Here is a 13,254-nt window from a genome sequence, read left to right as displayed (position 1 = left end):
AAGACCGTCATTGACCATTGGATTATGTTACTGTGCACAGGTGCAGTCTCATTATCAACGTTGCACATAAACGCGGGCCTAGCAGTACAGGTAGGTATTCGAGATGAGTGGAAACTAATAGAGATACGAGTACAAGGGGCCGTCGTTGCTCATTGGTTTGGGCTGCCGCGCATGGGGAACCGTTACAACAGGTATTCGAGATGAGTGGAAACTGATAGAGATACGAGTACAAAGGGCCGTCGTTGCTCATTGGATTGGGCTGCCGCGCATATGTGGGGAACCGTAATTAGCGTCGCACATAGACACGGATCCAGCAGCTACAATACGTAGTCGAGGTGAGTGACAACGGCTACCGTCATCGTGGTGGCCGCTTTATGGTGGTCACCACCTATAGTGATAGTTGTAATAGGAAAGACGTCCTCAGCTATCTCGTAACACCGTATTATCTACAAGCTAATTATGCATATCTGCGAAAGGGGATAATCCACAGATGGCCCTCGCACAGCCACTGCAAGTTTGTTCATTTATCTAACTTTATTGCACTTATTGGAGTATGAGATCCATGAGGAAAATATGTTGTCAGCAGGTTCGCCAGACAAAAATATCCCATTTGTTAAATCTGAGTTGTCTAAGGCAAAAGGACGTCTACGACTGATCCTATAGTGTGACACTGGCATTAAATACTCTTAAGATGTTATTTTATTCTTCAGGAACACCGAGGATCGCCAAAATATACTAAAGTGCGATTTCGTGTTTTATGTCGCCTAAACCGGCAGAAAATGCAAATCAACGATGGTCAATGACCTTGAAATTTCGCTCACCTAAACAAAATGTTACGTGCAACATGTCACGGGGAAGGTGCAAAGTGATTAGACTAACTCCCCACTAAAATAGCAACTTCGAAAACCCTATAGTTTCGGCGAACTCAATTTGGGTGTGCCAATAGCCTGCGGCGGTAGAGGTCGGGTTCGAACCAGGGACTTTTCGGTCAGTAATTTCGCGCTCTAACCACTTGTGCCATCTCGCCCCCTTCATGTTGCTGGTTCTCAGTTGTCATGTGCACCAGGTTACAGTAACGTCCGTATTTCTGTATGGTTGCGAGGCATGCCTGTACGGACAGATGATATAAGGCGTTTTTGGAAAATGGTATCTGAAATTTCGAACAGCTCATCTATAGGTAGGCTATGGATAGTCACTATGGTGACTCTCTCCGGGATGTACGTTCCGCAACTCTGTTCTGGATAATGAACGTGGTAATATGAAAATACACTAATAACTTTACTTTCTCAAGCGCTCCGCCGTGTTTACGATCGGAGGTAAAATCCCCACCCACTACTCGCCTAGCTTATTTGTGGATGAAAGAGACAGCCTCAACCAGCTCAAGCGAGTCGGTATTAATGTCCATTTCGTCGCTATTTCTCAACAAAAACAACAACAACAACAAAGGTATATCGCCAGAAGTTCGTGAGTATCATACAGAGCTTATACTCCAAGAGGTTCATTACAAGCTGTTAGGCAGGAACCCACGCGAATCCCACTATACTGCATGTCTTTAGGCGCTGTTACGGCCGAGAAGCCTGGCCCGCTCGAGGTTGGCCCGAAATTCGGGAGGCTTCCCGGTCCGGCATCAAGGCGAGAGCTGATTGGTCAACAATGTGGACCCAACAGCCAATCATGACCCAGTATTGGCCAAATGCCGGTTGCCAATGGCGCATCCAGAACGCGTCAGAAATTCCAGAAAGTTACAACCGCTTACGCTATATACACGAAGCGCTGTACAACTGTTCTTGATTTCGTTTTGGGCGTTAATAGACCTTGTGCACCCTTGGTGGTTGTTTTGACGTGAACGCTAGCTTGGGAGGCTCAGACCAAGAACTAAGCTGAGGAAAATACCGTTACTACAATTGGCGAACGGGAACCCACGATGTCAATCGGATTTGATCAGCTCCGAGAACTATTGCAGCAGCAACAAAAGCAGCTTGAAGAAGCGCAACTGAAGCTCATTGAATCACTGACTCAGAAACTGCATATCGTAACAGCAGCAGTCAGTACTGGTGAGTCCTCTGTTTCCTCAACTGATGCAGCCGCGGCCTCAATTACGGAGCTCACATTTGACGCCCTTTCTGGTCACACTTTTGACTCCTGGTTCAAGCGGTACGAAGACATGTTCAAGACTGATTTTTCCAAATTTGATGATGGATGGAAAGTCAGACTATTGCTGCGAAAACTCGGCACACCGGAGCATGAACGGTTCACAAATTTCATTCTCCCCAAGCTGCCCCGCGACCTCAGCTTTGATGAAACGGTCAGAACACTGTCCCAGATATTCGGCGATCAAACATCACTGTTCAATATCCGCTACCAATGCCTTAAGTTGGCCAAGAAAGATGATGATGATTTCATCACGTTTGCCGGTGTTGTCAATCGAGAATGCGAGCGCTTCAAGCTCAGCTCAATGACGGAGAATCAGTTTAAGTGCGTCATTTTTGTATCCGGTCTCCAGTCATCCCATGATGCTGACATCAGAACCCGGCTTCTTAACAGAATTGAACAGGATGCCGAAATGACGTTGCAGAGCCTCACCACTGAATGCCAACGCCTCATCAACCTGAAGCACGACACGGCTATGATCGGTCAGTCACCTGTGACCTCAAGCAGCTGTGTACAGGCAATCAACTACAGCGTGCCCAGGAAATCCGACAAGAAGCCCGATCGAAGGCAGGGTAGGCCTCCCACGAGTTGCTGGCATTGCAGTGGGTGGCATTTTGCTCGTTATTGCCGGTTCAGGCACCACAAATGTTCCGGTTGCAGTCATCGCGGCCACAAAGAAGATTTATGTCGATCTCAAAGACTGCAGTCACCCGCACACCACCGTGCAGCCCACAATCGCGGTCCAACATCCCAGTTCGTTTGCAACTTGATACTGGCTCCGATATCACGCTGCTCAGTGAACGAACGTGGAAACGAATCGGTAAGCCATGTGTGAAGCCGACTGAACACTGGGCCCGTAATGCTTCCGGTGGTAAACTGAAGTTCACTGGCGAGGTTTACTGCCTACTTCAATTCAATGACTCGACGGCACAAGCCACCTGCTACCTGACGTCATGCCCCAAACTTGATCTCATGGGGCTAGATTGGATCGATAAATCTGTTCCAGACTGATGTCCGATTATCTCCTCTTCTTTACTTTCTCACTGGTTATTTATGAGGCGAACTCTGGAGGGTCTCCAAGCTCCCGGCGTTCGCATCTCTTCGAATGAAAACTTTGTCGATCTGGAGTGCACAACATTTCTCCTCTTCTTTACTTTCTCACTGATATGTTATGAGGCGAACTCTGGAGGGTCTCCAAGCTCCCGGCGTTCGCATCTCTTCGAATGAAAACTTTGTCGATCTGGAGTGCGCAGACAACATTTCGCTCATTGTTTAGAAGGAGTAGAATGTGTAGGTGTTATGTTGTTCAGGCACCAATGTTTTTTTGTTGACAGTTCCGTGATTGATGACGATGGCACATGGGCGTCGTGCAAGAACCACCGGGGCATAAGTCGCCGGATGACCTCAAGGCCAAATGGGTGAAGTGGTAAGGACAAAAAAAAGGCGTTCAGCTGTAGCACCCTTCCGGTGCCTAGCTGCCATGCCACCCGAAGGAAGCACGAGGGCTGGGATACTGCCAGGTTGCCCAAGCCTAGACAGGGGAAGTCGAGTGGCGGAGGTCGGATTCGAACCGCGGACCTTCAGGTTAGTAATCCGCGCTCTAACCACTTCGGCCACAACGAACTTATATCTGAGTCTCTCGAGTGGTGTCAGTCAAAGCTATTTTTTGACCCTTTCTGTTTAAATTCAGACTCATCGTGCTGTCTGAGTTTTTCCTTGCCTACCTTTAATACTTACGCCATCAAAACGCTCCCTGTTCGTTCGTTTACAAGCACAGTTCAGCACGCGTGTCACGATTGTATGGCATAAAACAGTACTGCAAACAGGAATGAACCAAGCCATAACTTCATATCTGCAGATGAATCGATGCATGTGGCGGATAAATCGGTCTGTTGGGGGCGAGATGGTCCAAGTGGTTAGAGCGCGAATTTACTACCCGAAAGGTCCGTTGTTCGAACCCGACCTCTACCTCTCGACTTCCTCTGTCCGGGCCTGGGCAACCTGGTATTATTTCAGCCATCGTACAACCTTCGGGTGGAATGGCAGTTAGGCACCGAAAGGGTACTACAGCTGAACGGGGTAGTTGTATAAGTAGACTGATGACAGGCGAAATCTACCTCCGGATCGTGAAGGCCATGGCGGCATTTGCCAACTTTCGACGTGAAATGAGTTTGAATGTTTGGGTAGAGTGTCTTCCAGTACTCACAGAGGCGCTTACAGACGAAGGGGACGCACATTCAGAAGCTTTCCATGATAGTGACGGACACTGAGTTGGCTGAAATCGTCAAACGAAGTGACATGAAAAAGTTCATCTGTGTGAAGGAAGAGATCATTGGTGGTCAGTGCGACACAGGACGTTTGGTTGAATGCTATCAGGGGGTGTGGAATTTGTGGGAGCATCACCAAAGGCATATAACTGGGTCTCAAGGATTGCACCTGTAAGGCTACAGTAAGGGCCATGTTGCATGCTTGCGATACATGATTTCTGGACGGATAATGTGAAACGTCTTCGGTTTTTTAACCACCAGGGTCTCAGAAGCGTTGCTGGTTTTGAATGGTATCAGCGGATTCCTAATGAGATAATTGAAAAAACTGGTGTTTTGTTGTGCATCAGATGTTCAGTCGCGGAAAACGTCTAGCAACATCAGCTGCAGTGGCTCGGCTGTGTGCTACGCATGCCGAAACACCGTCTACCGAGACAATTGTTCACTGTGCCTCCTTCAGAATAGCGCAAACTGGGAGGTGGGCAGTGTGATTTGGCAGCAGTGTTTGAATGCGATTACGAAGAGTTTGGGCGTTGTTGGTGCGATCCGCCTTCCTGCTCTGGGCGAAATGTAAGAAGTGGTGGCCGATCAATGTCAGTGGCTGTCATTTCCTTTTCCAGATTGTCCGATTGAGTGCTTAGAAGTGCGTGAACCTTAAAGTGCTTGTAGTAGGCCTCAAGTTAAATCCGTCGAACAACCACACTTCTTTTCATTTTAGGACTTAAATGGTGGCTAAATAAACTGTGTGGTTGTACGGCAGTGAGGCCTCGGTGTCAACACTAATGTTGCTACCTCTGATGATGGCGATATCGATGCTGGATGGAGCATCACCCCAAATATCACAGCAGTATTCCATACCGAAGCGGATCTGGACTTTGTACAGGGGAAGTTTTGAAATAATGAAAAAAAAGAAATCGAGTTCTCGTGGCATCTGAGTTGCAGTTAATTTAACGTGTGGTGTCCCACGCCGTGTCCGGGCAGGAAAGATCAAGATATGCGCAGTTAGATGTTTGAAGAATCGGTTTGGAATCATCAGAGGACAAGAGGCATGACAGGCGAAAACCAGCAGAAAGGAGAAACGCTGCTGGATTCGACAACACTAAACGTGTGTGTGCATGTTCGTAATACATAGATAGATTTGTTTGTCTGAACAGCAGAATGACTTCCGGTGGACTAGCTGGGGACGAGATTACTTTTCGAATCGAGGTCAATGCAGCCTTTGCCAACTTCCGACTATCATGGCCACCCTGTGTCTCCAATGTCGTTTCGTATTAGCTATGCTTTCGCCTTCAATTTCAGCTTATGTACGTCTATTCTTAGACAAATAATGCGCTATTCATTCTTGTTCTCGCGCTCAATCAGAATCAATGCTCCTTCCATAAAAATTGACTTATCTAAGGATACAATGGAACCGTTACTGCGATCCAAGTGTTTCGACACAGATCCAAATTCTTCAGACGCCACAATGCGTTGGAATCATTGGTTCCAAACGTTTCTGGACCCCGTTGAATATCCTACTCTAAAAGAACTTGAAAACTCGATGGGTTTTATGGATGCACCTATATGCGTTTACATCTGATCAGCGGACTTCTGTCTGCTACCACCAGATTAAGACTTCTGGCTCAAAATGAACTCACTTTCAATGAAGCACATGAATTTGCTAGGTCATTGGAATCGACCCACGAACAAGCTCAGTCACATTCGCATAACCAGCCGTTATCATTTTCGGCGACCGCAGCACCTTTGCAGACATCTGCGGTTAATTGGTTCCAAACGTTTCTGGACCCCGTTGAATATCCTACTCTAAAAGAACTTGAAAACTCGATGGGTTTTATGGATGCACCTATATGCGTTTACATCTGATCAGCGGACTTCTGTCTGCTACCACCAGATTAAGACTTCTGGCTCAAAATGAACTCACTTTCAATGAAGCACATGAATTTGCTAGGTCATTAGAATCGGCCCACGAACAAGCTCAGTCACACTCACATAACCAGCCGTTATCATTTTCTGCGACTGCAGCACCTTTGCAGACATCTGCGGTTCCCCTCCACACTCAATCTCCCCTGATTCCACACCTTATTTCTCGTCAGTCAATTCTCAGCTACGTTATTTTTGCAGTCGTTCCAAGTATCCACCATCCAAATGCCCCGCAAGAGAGACAGTTTGAAAATCATGTGGCAAAACAGGCCATTTTCAGCGTGTTTATCGATCCATATATGTCCAAAATCACTCAAATCGCACGACGGATTCCGCCTTATCTTCCCTGTTGACTACTGCAGCCCCGAACTGCTTGTTCCGCACGGTGACCAGCACAACGGTAAGCGGACTATCGCTTCAGACCCTCATAGACACAGAAAGTTCGTGCAGTTTTGTATATTTTTTGGTAGTTTGTACATCTTGCTGGAAGATATGCCAACGATTCTGTAACTACCATGGCATATACTTCTCTGACGTGTTCAAATAACGACAACTGCTACGCATCCATTGGTTACAGGACTACTGTTTACAAAAAACCAAACGATTGGTGTTACCATTCTATGTGCTGACGTTCTGCTAGGCCACAACTTCCTTCGTATGCATAACAAAGTTGAAATCACATTCGGTGGGAACCGAGTTCCATCCCCCTGCGATGTAACTGCAGCTCCTCCTCCACTTTTCGCTAACTTCACCCGATTGCAAGCCTATCACCACGAAATCACTGCGTTATAGCCCTGACCACGAACAGTTCATCCACTCTGAAGTTAACCGGCTATTGGATGAAGGTACAATTGAACCTTCGAATTCTCCCTGGATGGATCAAGTGCTGGTCACGAAAATACGCATGGTAGTGGACTACAGTCAAACCAATAAACGGTTCACATACCGTTACGGCGACTGGATAAAATGATTGAAGAAATTTTCCGTCATGCTGTCTTTAGCACCTTAGACCTATTGAGGGCTTTCCATCAGGTTCCAGTCAGTAAGAAAGACAAACCGTATACATTTTTTAAGCGTGCGGAGAACTGTTTCAGTTCCGTCTTATTCCCTTCGGTGTTACCAACGGAATAGGGTGCCTCTAGCTTACTACTGACCCTATAATCACATCTGAGAACTTAAGTGGCACCTACGTTTACATCGACAACGTCACTATTTGTGGGACTACACTAGGCGAGCGTAACTAGAACCTCAAATTTTTCTGTGAAGTGATATGGAACTACCCTTAACTACAAGCAAAGCATCATAGCAGCCAAACAAATACGAACATTCGGTGGGAACCGAGTTCCATCCCCCCTCTGCGGTGTAACTGCTGCTACGGTCAAATCACCTCCACTTTTCGCTAACTTCACCCGATTGCAAGCCTATCACCACGAAATCACTGCGTTATAGCCCTGACCACGAACAGTTCATCCACTCTGAAGTTAACCGGCTATTGGATGAAGGTACAATTGAACCTTCGAATTCTCCCTGGGTGGATCAAGTGCTGGTCACGAAAATACGCATGGTAGTGGACTACAGTCAAACCAATAAACGGTTCACATACCGTTACGGCGACTAGATAAAGTGATTGAAGAAATTTTTCGTCATGCTGTCTTTAGCACCTTAGACCTATTGAGGGCTTTCCATCAGGTTCCAGTCAGTAAGAAAGACAAACCGTATACATTTTTTAAGCGTGCGGAGAACTGTTTCAGTTCCGTCTTATTCCCTTCGGTGTTACCAACGGAATAGGGTGCCTCTAGCTTACTACTGACCCTATAATCACATCTGAGAACTTAAGTGGCACCTACGTTTACATCGACAACGTCACTATTTGTGGGACTACACTAGGCGAGCGTAACTAGAACCTCAAATTTTTCTGTGAAGTGATATGGAACTACCCTTAACTACAAGCAAAGCATCATAGCAGCCAAACAAATACGACTTCTCGGCTATGAAGTCTCTAAAGGAATTATCAAACCAGATCCTAAACGAATGAGCCCTATTCGTCAACTCCCTCACCCACATGACGCTCAATTCCAACTACGAGTTCTTGGTATGTTTGCCTATTATTCGCAACGGATACCACGTTTCTCTTGTCGGAAATAAGGCTTTCCCCTTGCCGGACCGTGTACAACAGTCCTTTGAAAATTTAAAGGTGTTAGAGAACACTATGGACAGTCGACAACGCACCCTTGGTTATCGAGACGGATGCCTCAGACACAGCCACTGCTGCATCTCTGACTCAGAACGGCCGACCCGTGACCTTCTTTTCCAGAACACTGACACCGAGCGAAAAGAATCACTTTCCCATTGAGAAACAGGTGTACGCTATCGTTGAATCTATCCGTAACTAGAAGCACTTCAAACTTATCACTGACGAGCGGTCGGTTTCCTTTATGTATGATGTGTTGCAGATTGGTAAGATACAAAGCGATAAAATCCAGCGATGGAAGATGGAACTGTCCGCTTTTAGCTACGATTTCAGCTACAAACCTGGAACATACAATCTGATGGCTGACAGCTTGTCGTGCTAATGTGATTGGCAAAGATAAATTAAGTGAAATGCATGACCCCTTGTGTCATCCCGGAATTACTCGCATGCATCATTTTGTTCTTTTCAAAACCTGCCATTTTCCCTCCAAGATGTCAAGGACATCACCACAAAATGTACCGCCATCAAGCCGCAGTTTTACAAACTACCCCCCGCTACACTCATCAAAGCGACTTAGTTATTCGAACGAATTAGCGTTGATTTTAGAGGACCTCTGCCTTTTGTTACTCTAAACCGATATCTCCTTTCCATTGTTGGCGAGTTTCTGTGTTTACCATCTGCCTTTCCTTGTGCATCTACCGGTATTAAATGTCTATGTGAATCGTGCCCTTTGTTTGGTATGCTTGCATATGTATATTCGGTTCCTCATTCATAATTGCACTGTCCACAAGCCTGCATCATAGGAGTTTCCACCAGACGAACAACTGTTTATAATCCTTAGGGGACGAGCAAGTCGAACGCCTCAACGGGACACTCTGGAACGCAATCCAGCTCAGACTCAAGACGAAAGACCTTTAAGTATGTCACTATGAGTCGGCTCTATCAGATACCCTCCACCGTATTCGGTCCCTTCGCTGCGTCTTCACGAATGCCACTCCACATGAACGAATGCTTCTGTCTGAATGTCGGTCATCCTGTGGTTTGTCCATAACAACCTGGCTAACTATTCCAGGACCTTTTTACTGAAAAGATTTGAACTAGTCGTTGAGGAAGTCGAACTTATAAAGTACGATCCGCATCACGCCCATATTCTTCTTCCCGGCCGAAAAGAAGGCACTGTATCCATCCGCCATCTCGCTCCTTTTGGTGGTCGCAACAAGTTCACACGTACCTCATCCAGTGAGGACAATAGCGTTCATACACCCCCTCTGACTTGCACGCCCCTCCGCTCAATAACACGAGATAATACCGACCATCCTCCAGTTTCATCCCCGTGACTGGGCGATGTGGCTGCATCTTCAAATACATATAACCCTGACATCTCTGATTTAGCCAGGCTCCAGTAGCGTACGCGGCCCTACATTTTAGGAGACCAAGAAGCCTGACTACACTTACCATTCCCCTTTAGGAGATTTTTACAATCATTCATTTACAGTCGTTTACAATCATTCCTCTCTGCACACAATCCAACGGCTCAGGTGAATATCATGACTATCCTTTGTGTTCACATTATCCTTTCGTATTAACAATGCTTTCGCCTTCACTTTCAGCTTATGTATGTCTATTCTTAGGCAAGTAAAGCGCTCTTAATTCTACGCTGTTCAGTCTTGTTCTCGCACTCAGTCAGAATCAGTGCTCCGTCTATAACACAGACAACTGTCGTGCTGGTGTGAGTCTATCTGTTAGGAATGGAGTGCGCACTATGATGCTGCTTTATGGACTAGAAATGTGGCTTCTGCGTGCGGGAAATTAACGAAAGCTGCCAGTGTTTGACAATCTGTATCTATAAAGCATTGGTCGGAACGTCGAGTTAACAATCCCGAGGTACACTAGACGGTTTTAAGGAAGAACAGTCTCATATTGGTGAGTTAGTCAAACTTCATAGGTCACGCTGGCTAGAGTATGTGTTTCGCGATTCAGAAGACAGCCTGCCTCGCGGAGCTCTGTTCGCCCAGCAAGATACCGGGTGGAAACGACTGAGGGATGGACAATCTGTTATCTGGAAGTGATGTATGTGAACAGTTACCAGTAAGCGCATTCGGGCCGAAAATTGCCCCCTCTCTGGACGGGGACCTTGAGATTCAACTCATGAATGGTTAATTACACAGCCAGGCACGGCTCAATCGCCTAGTCGGTGGCTCCCATGCATCGAAGCTATGACTTTCAATTCATAGCTGCCCACTTTTCCGAACTAACTTATCATGCCACTGTCTCTAATGCTTGGCTATATCTGCTCGCTGCTCCATTTTCGGTGATCAAAACTGTGGCAACTGTAACCGTCGTACCCTTGGTACATGGTTTATAGCTGACACTTTGAATCGAACTGCTGTTTGTAATATCGGCGGTCAGTTTATGCCAGTATAGTCTCCGCAATACGTGAGGTGGAGATTTTGAAAGATGTTTATGTAGGTTCCAAATTTATGTGCTGTTTTTACGCAATCTCCCTTTTTACCAACTTCCCACCCTTGAAGACTAGGTTTCATCTGTGATTACATTGACCCATCAGATTTGACACTCAATCCTCACCAGCTCCTTAGAGAAACTACTTCTTCGCTGCACGTTCGAAACGCAATTCCAACTTAATTTCACATTTTTATGACAAACCGATGGAGTCGCCATGGATTCTCCTCTTGGTCCCCTTTTTATCGGCAAACGGGCTTGGTCAATTGAATGAGAAGATCAGACGCATGCACTTCTATCGAAGGTACGTGGATGATATTTTTATTATAGTATCCAACGGTTCCAAAAGTGGGTGCTTTCCTGAACAACTTCAACTGAGCACATCCTTTCATTAATTCACTTTGGAAACTGAAAGTGACAACGCTTTCCACTTTCTGGAAGTTTAGTTAGTCAGGCTTTCCACGTCTGACTTTCTGTCTGTCTACAGAAAACCCACATGGACGGGACAATGCACAGACTTCCCGAGTTTTGTGCCACTGAAGAGGAAATAAACCCTGATTTACACTTTCACGAACCGGGTGATGTATTTGCTCTGCTGATACACTGGACTCTGAACTGCAGCACACTGCTGATGTGCTCCGAGCCAGTGTTTGCCCGGAGAGCTTTATAACCAAGGATATGTCCGATCGCCCTATCCAACCACGTATCACGACCTTTGGAAAGAAGCCGATATACTTCAGTTTACGGCGTAAAGGCGATCCGTTGGCGGACATAGTCAATGGGCGCTTGTTTCAATCCCTACAACGCACGTTTCCGACTGGAACTCTGCGGTCTTGGTTTGCAACCAACCCCTTTCTCAACTTAAACCTCAAAGACAAGATGCCAGTCCTCACCCAGAATATTGTTGTGCATTATTTCTCCTGCTGTTGTTCAGCGGAGAATATTGAGCGCACAACGCGGCAACTTTCCAAGAGAATACGTGAACATGTCTCTTACCGGAATACCATTAGACCCAACACTCCAGCCAAAAGCTCAATTGTGTCCCACTCAATAGGCACTGGGCACGCAGTCATTCCGAATGAGTATTTCCATGTCATTTACCGTGTACCCAATAGACTGCCAGTATCGGTCCAACAGCGTTTCTCGACCACAGCCGATGCAGTCGCTATACGTCTGCGAAACTCGATACTGTGCTTTCAAAAACGTTTCTTACGAACGTTGAATTTACCTTGGCCATGTGGCACGAATCAACCGGCCAAGTCACTCAACGGCCCTCTAGACTGTCTCACAGCATCCAGTTGGATGCGACGTAGGGGCGCAGACAACCAGTCTTTCGTGTATCCACGCCCTTTTTATTTCACTAACCAATCTTCGCTGCTTATTTCGCTTTTCGCTTTTATTAGGTATGTACTGAGCTGATGACGAGATTCTGAAAACATTAGTGCTCATCATTGCATTCTTGTTCGGACCATGGGGATATTTAAGCGATCAGTTTGTTGCTGACACGCCCATGGTCGCTACTAATTCGAGATGACGCAGATTTTGGAGGTGGATGGCGTTGTCTGCGAAAGCTTCGATGAAATCGGAACCAAAAAGAGAACAGTAATAAACAGGAAGAACGCCATGAGGAAAGGGACATAACCTTGGGGGTAACTGCATTGACCTGGGGACCACAGGAGGGGCATTGTCAAGGCATACCTGGATCGAGTGGCCTTTCAGGGATTATCTAGTTCAGTTGAGCATGTAGGGATGCGGTCCGCACATTGGTACCTAAGTCGGCGTGCCATATTCTGCCAAATGTATTGTCTTCATCACGTCACTCCTCCGCCCACTGCTTCATCAATAAACAAAAACGTCACTCAACTGATTTGACAGTCGCCCCCAGTGAGTGATTGCAATTCTCCTGTACCTCTCGTCCTTCCTAAACGAAGCCGTAGCAACTGTATATACGGTTTGTAACTGATTGACTGACCGACCGATATGACGGCATTGGAGTGTTCTGGTTGCGTATGTTTTTCTTGTGAACCCTTCCTGGGAGTGTCTCGACCTAAAGCTGCCACCTTGACGTGGTGGTTGGGCTTGAGTGCTGCAATGATCCCGCGGGCTACACTGGCTGGAACTTCGTTCCACAAGGTACAACCATGCCAGGAAGGCCAAAGGGGAGCAGCCAGACCAAGAGTAGCGAGACCCCGCACTACGAGCAATCGTGGTACGGGGCGGTCTGGGGGTAAAGTCGTACTGTCCTCTGCGACAGGAGTGTGAAGGCAG

The sequence above is a fragment of the Opisthorchis viverrini genome (assembly GCF_000715545.1).
Source record: "Opisthorchis viverrini unplaced genomic scaffold opera_v5_578, whole genome shotgun sequence".
Classification (NCBI taxonomy): Eukaryota; Metazoa; Platyhelminthes; class Trematoda; order Opisthorchiida; family Opisthorchiidae; genus Opisthorchis; species Opisthorchis viverrini.
This window is presented reverse-complemented; position numbering follows the sequence as displayed.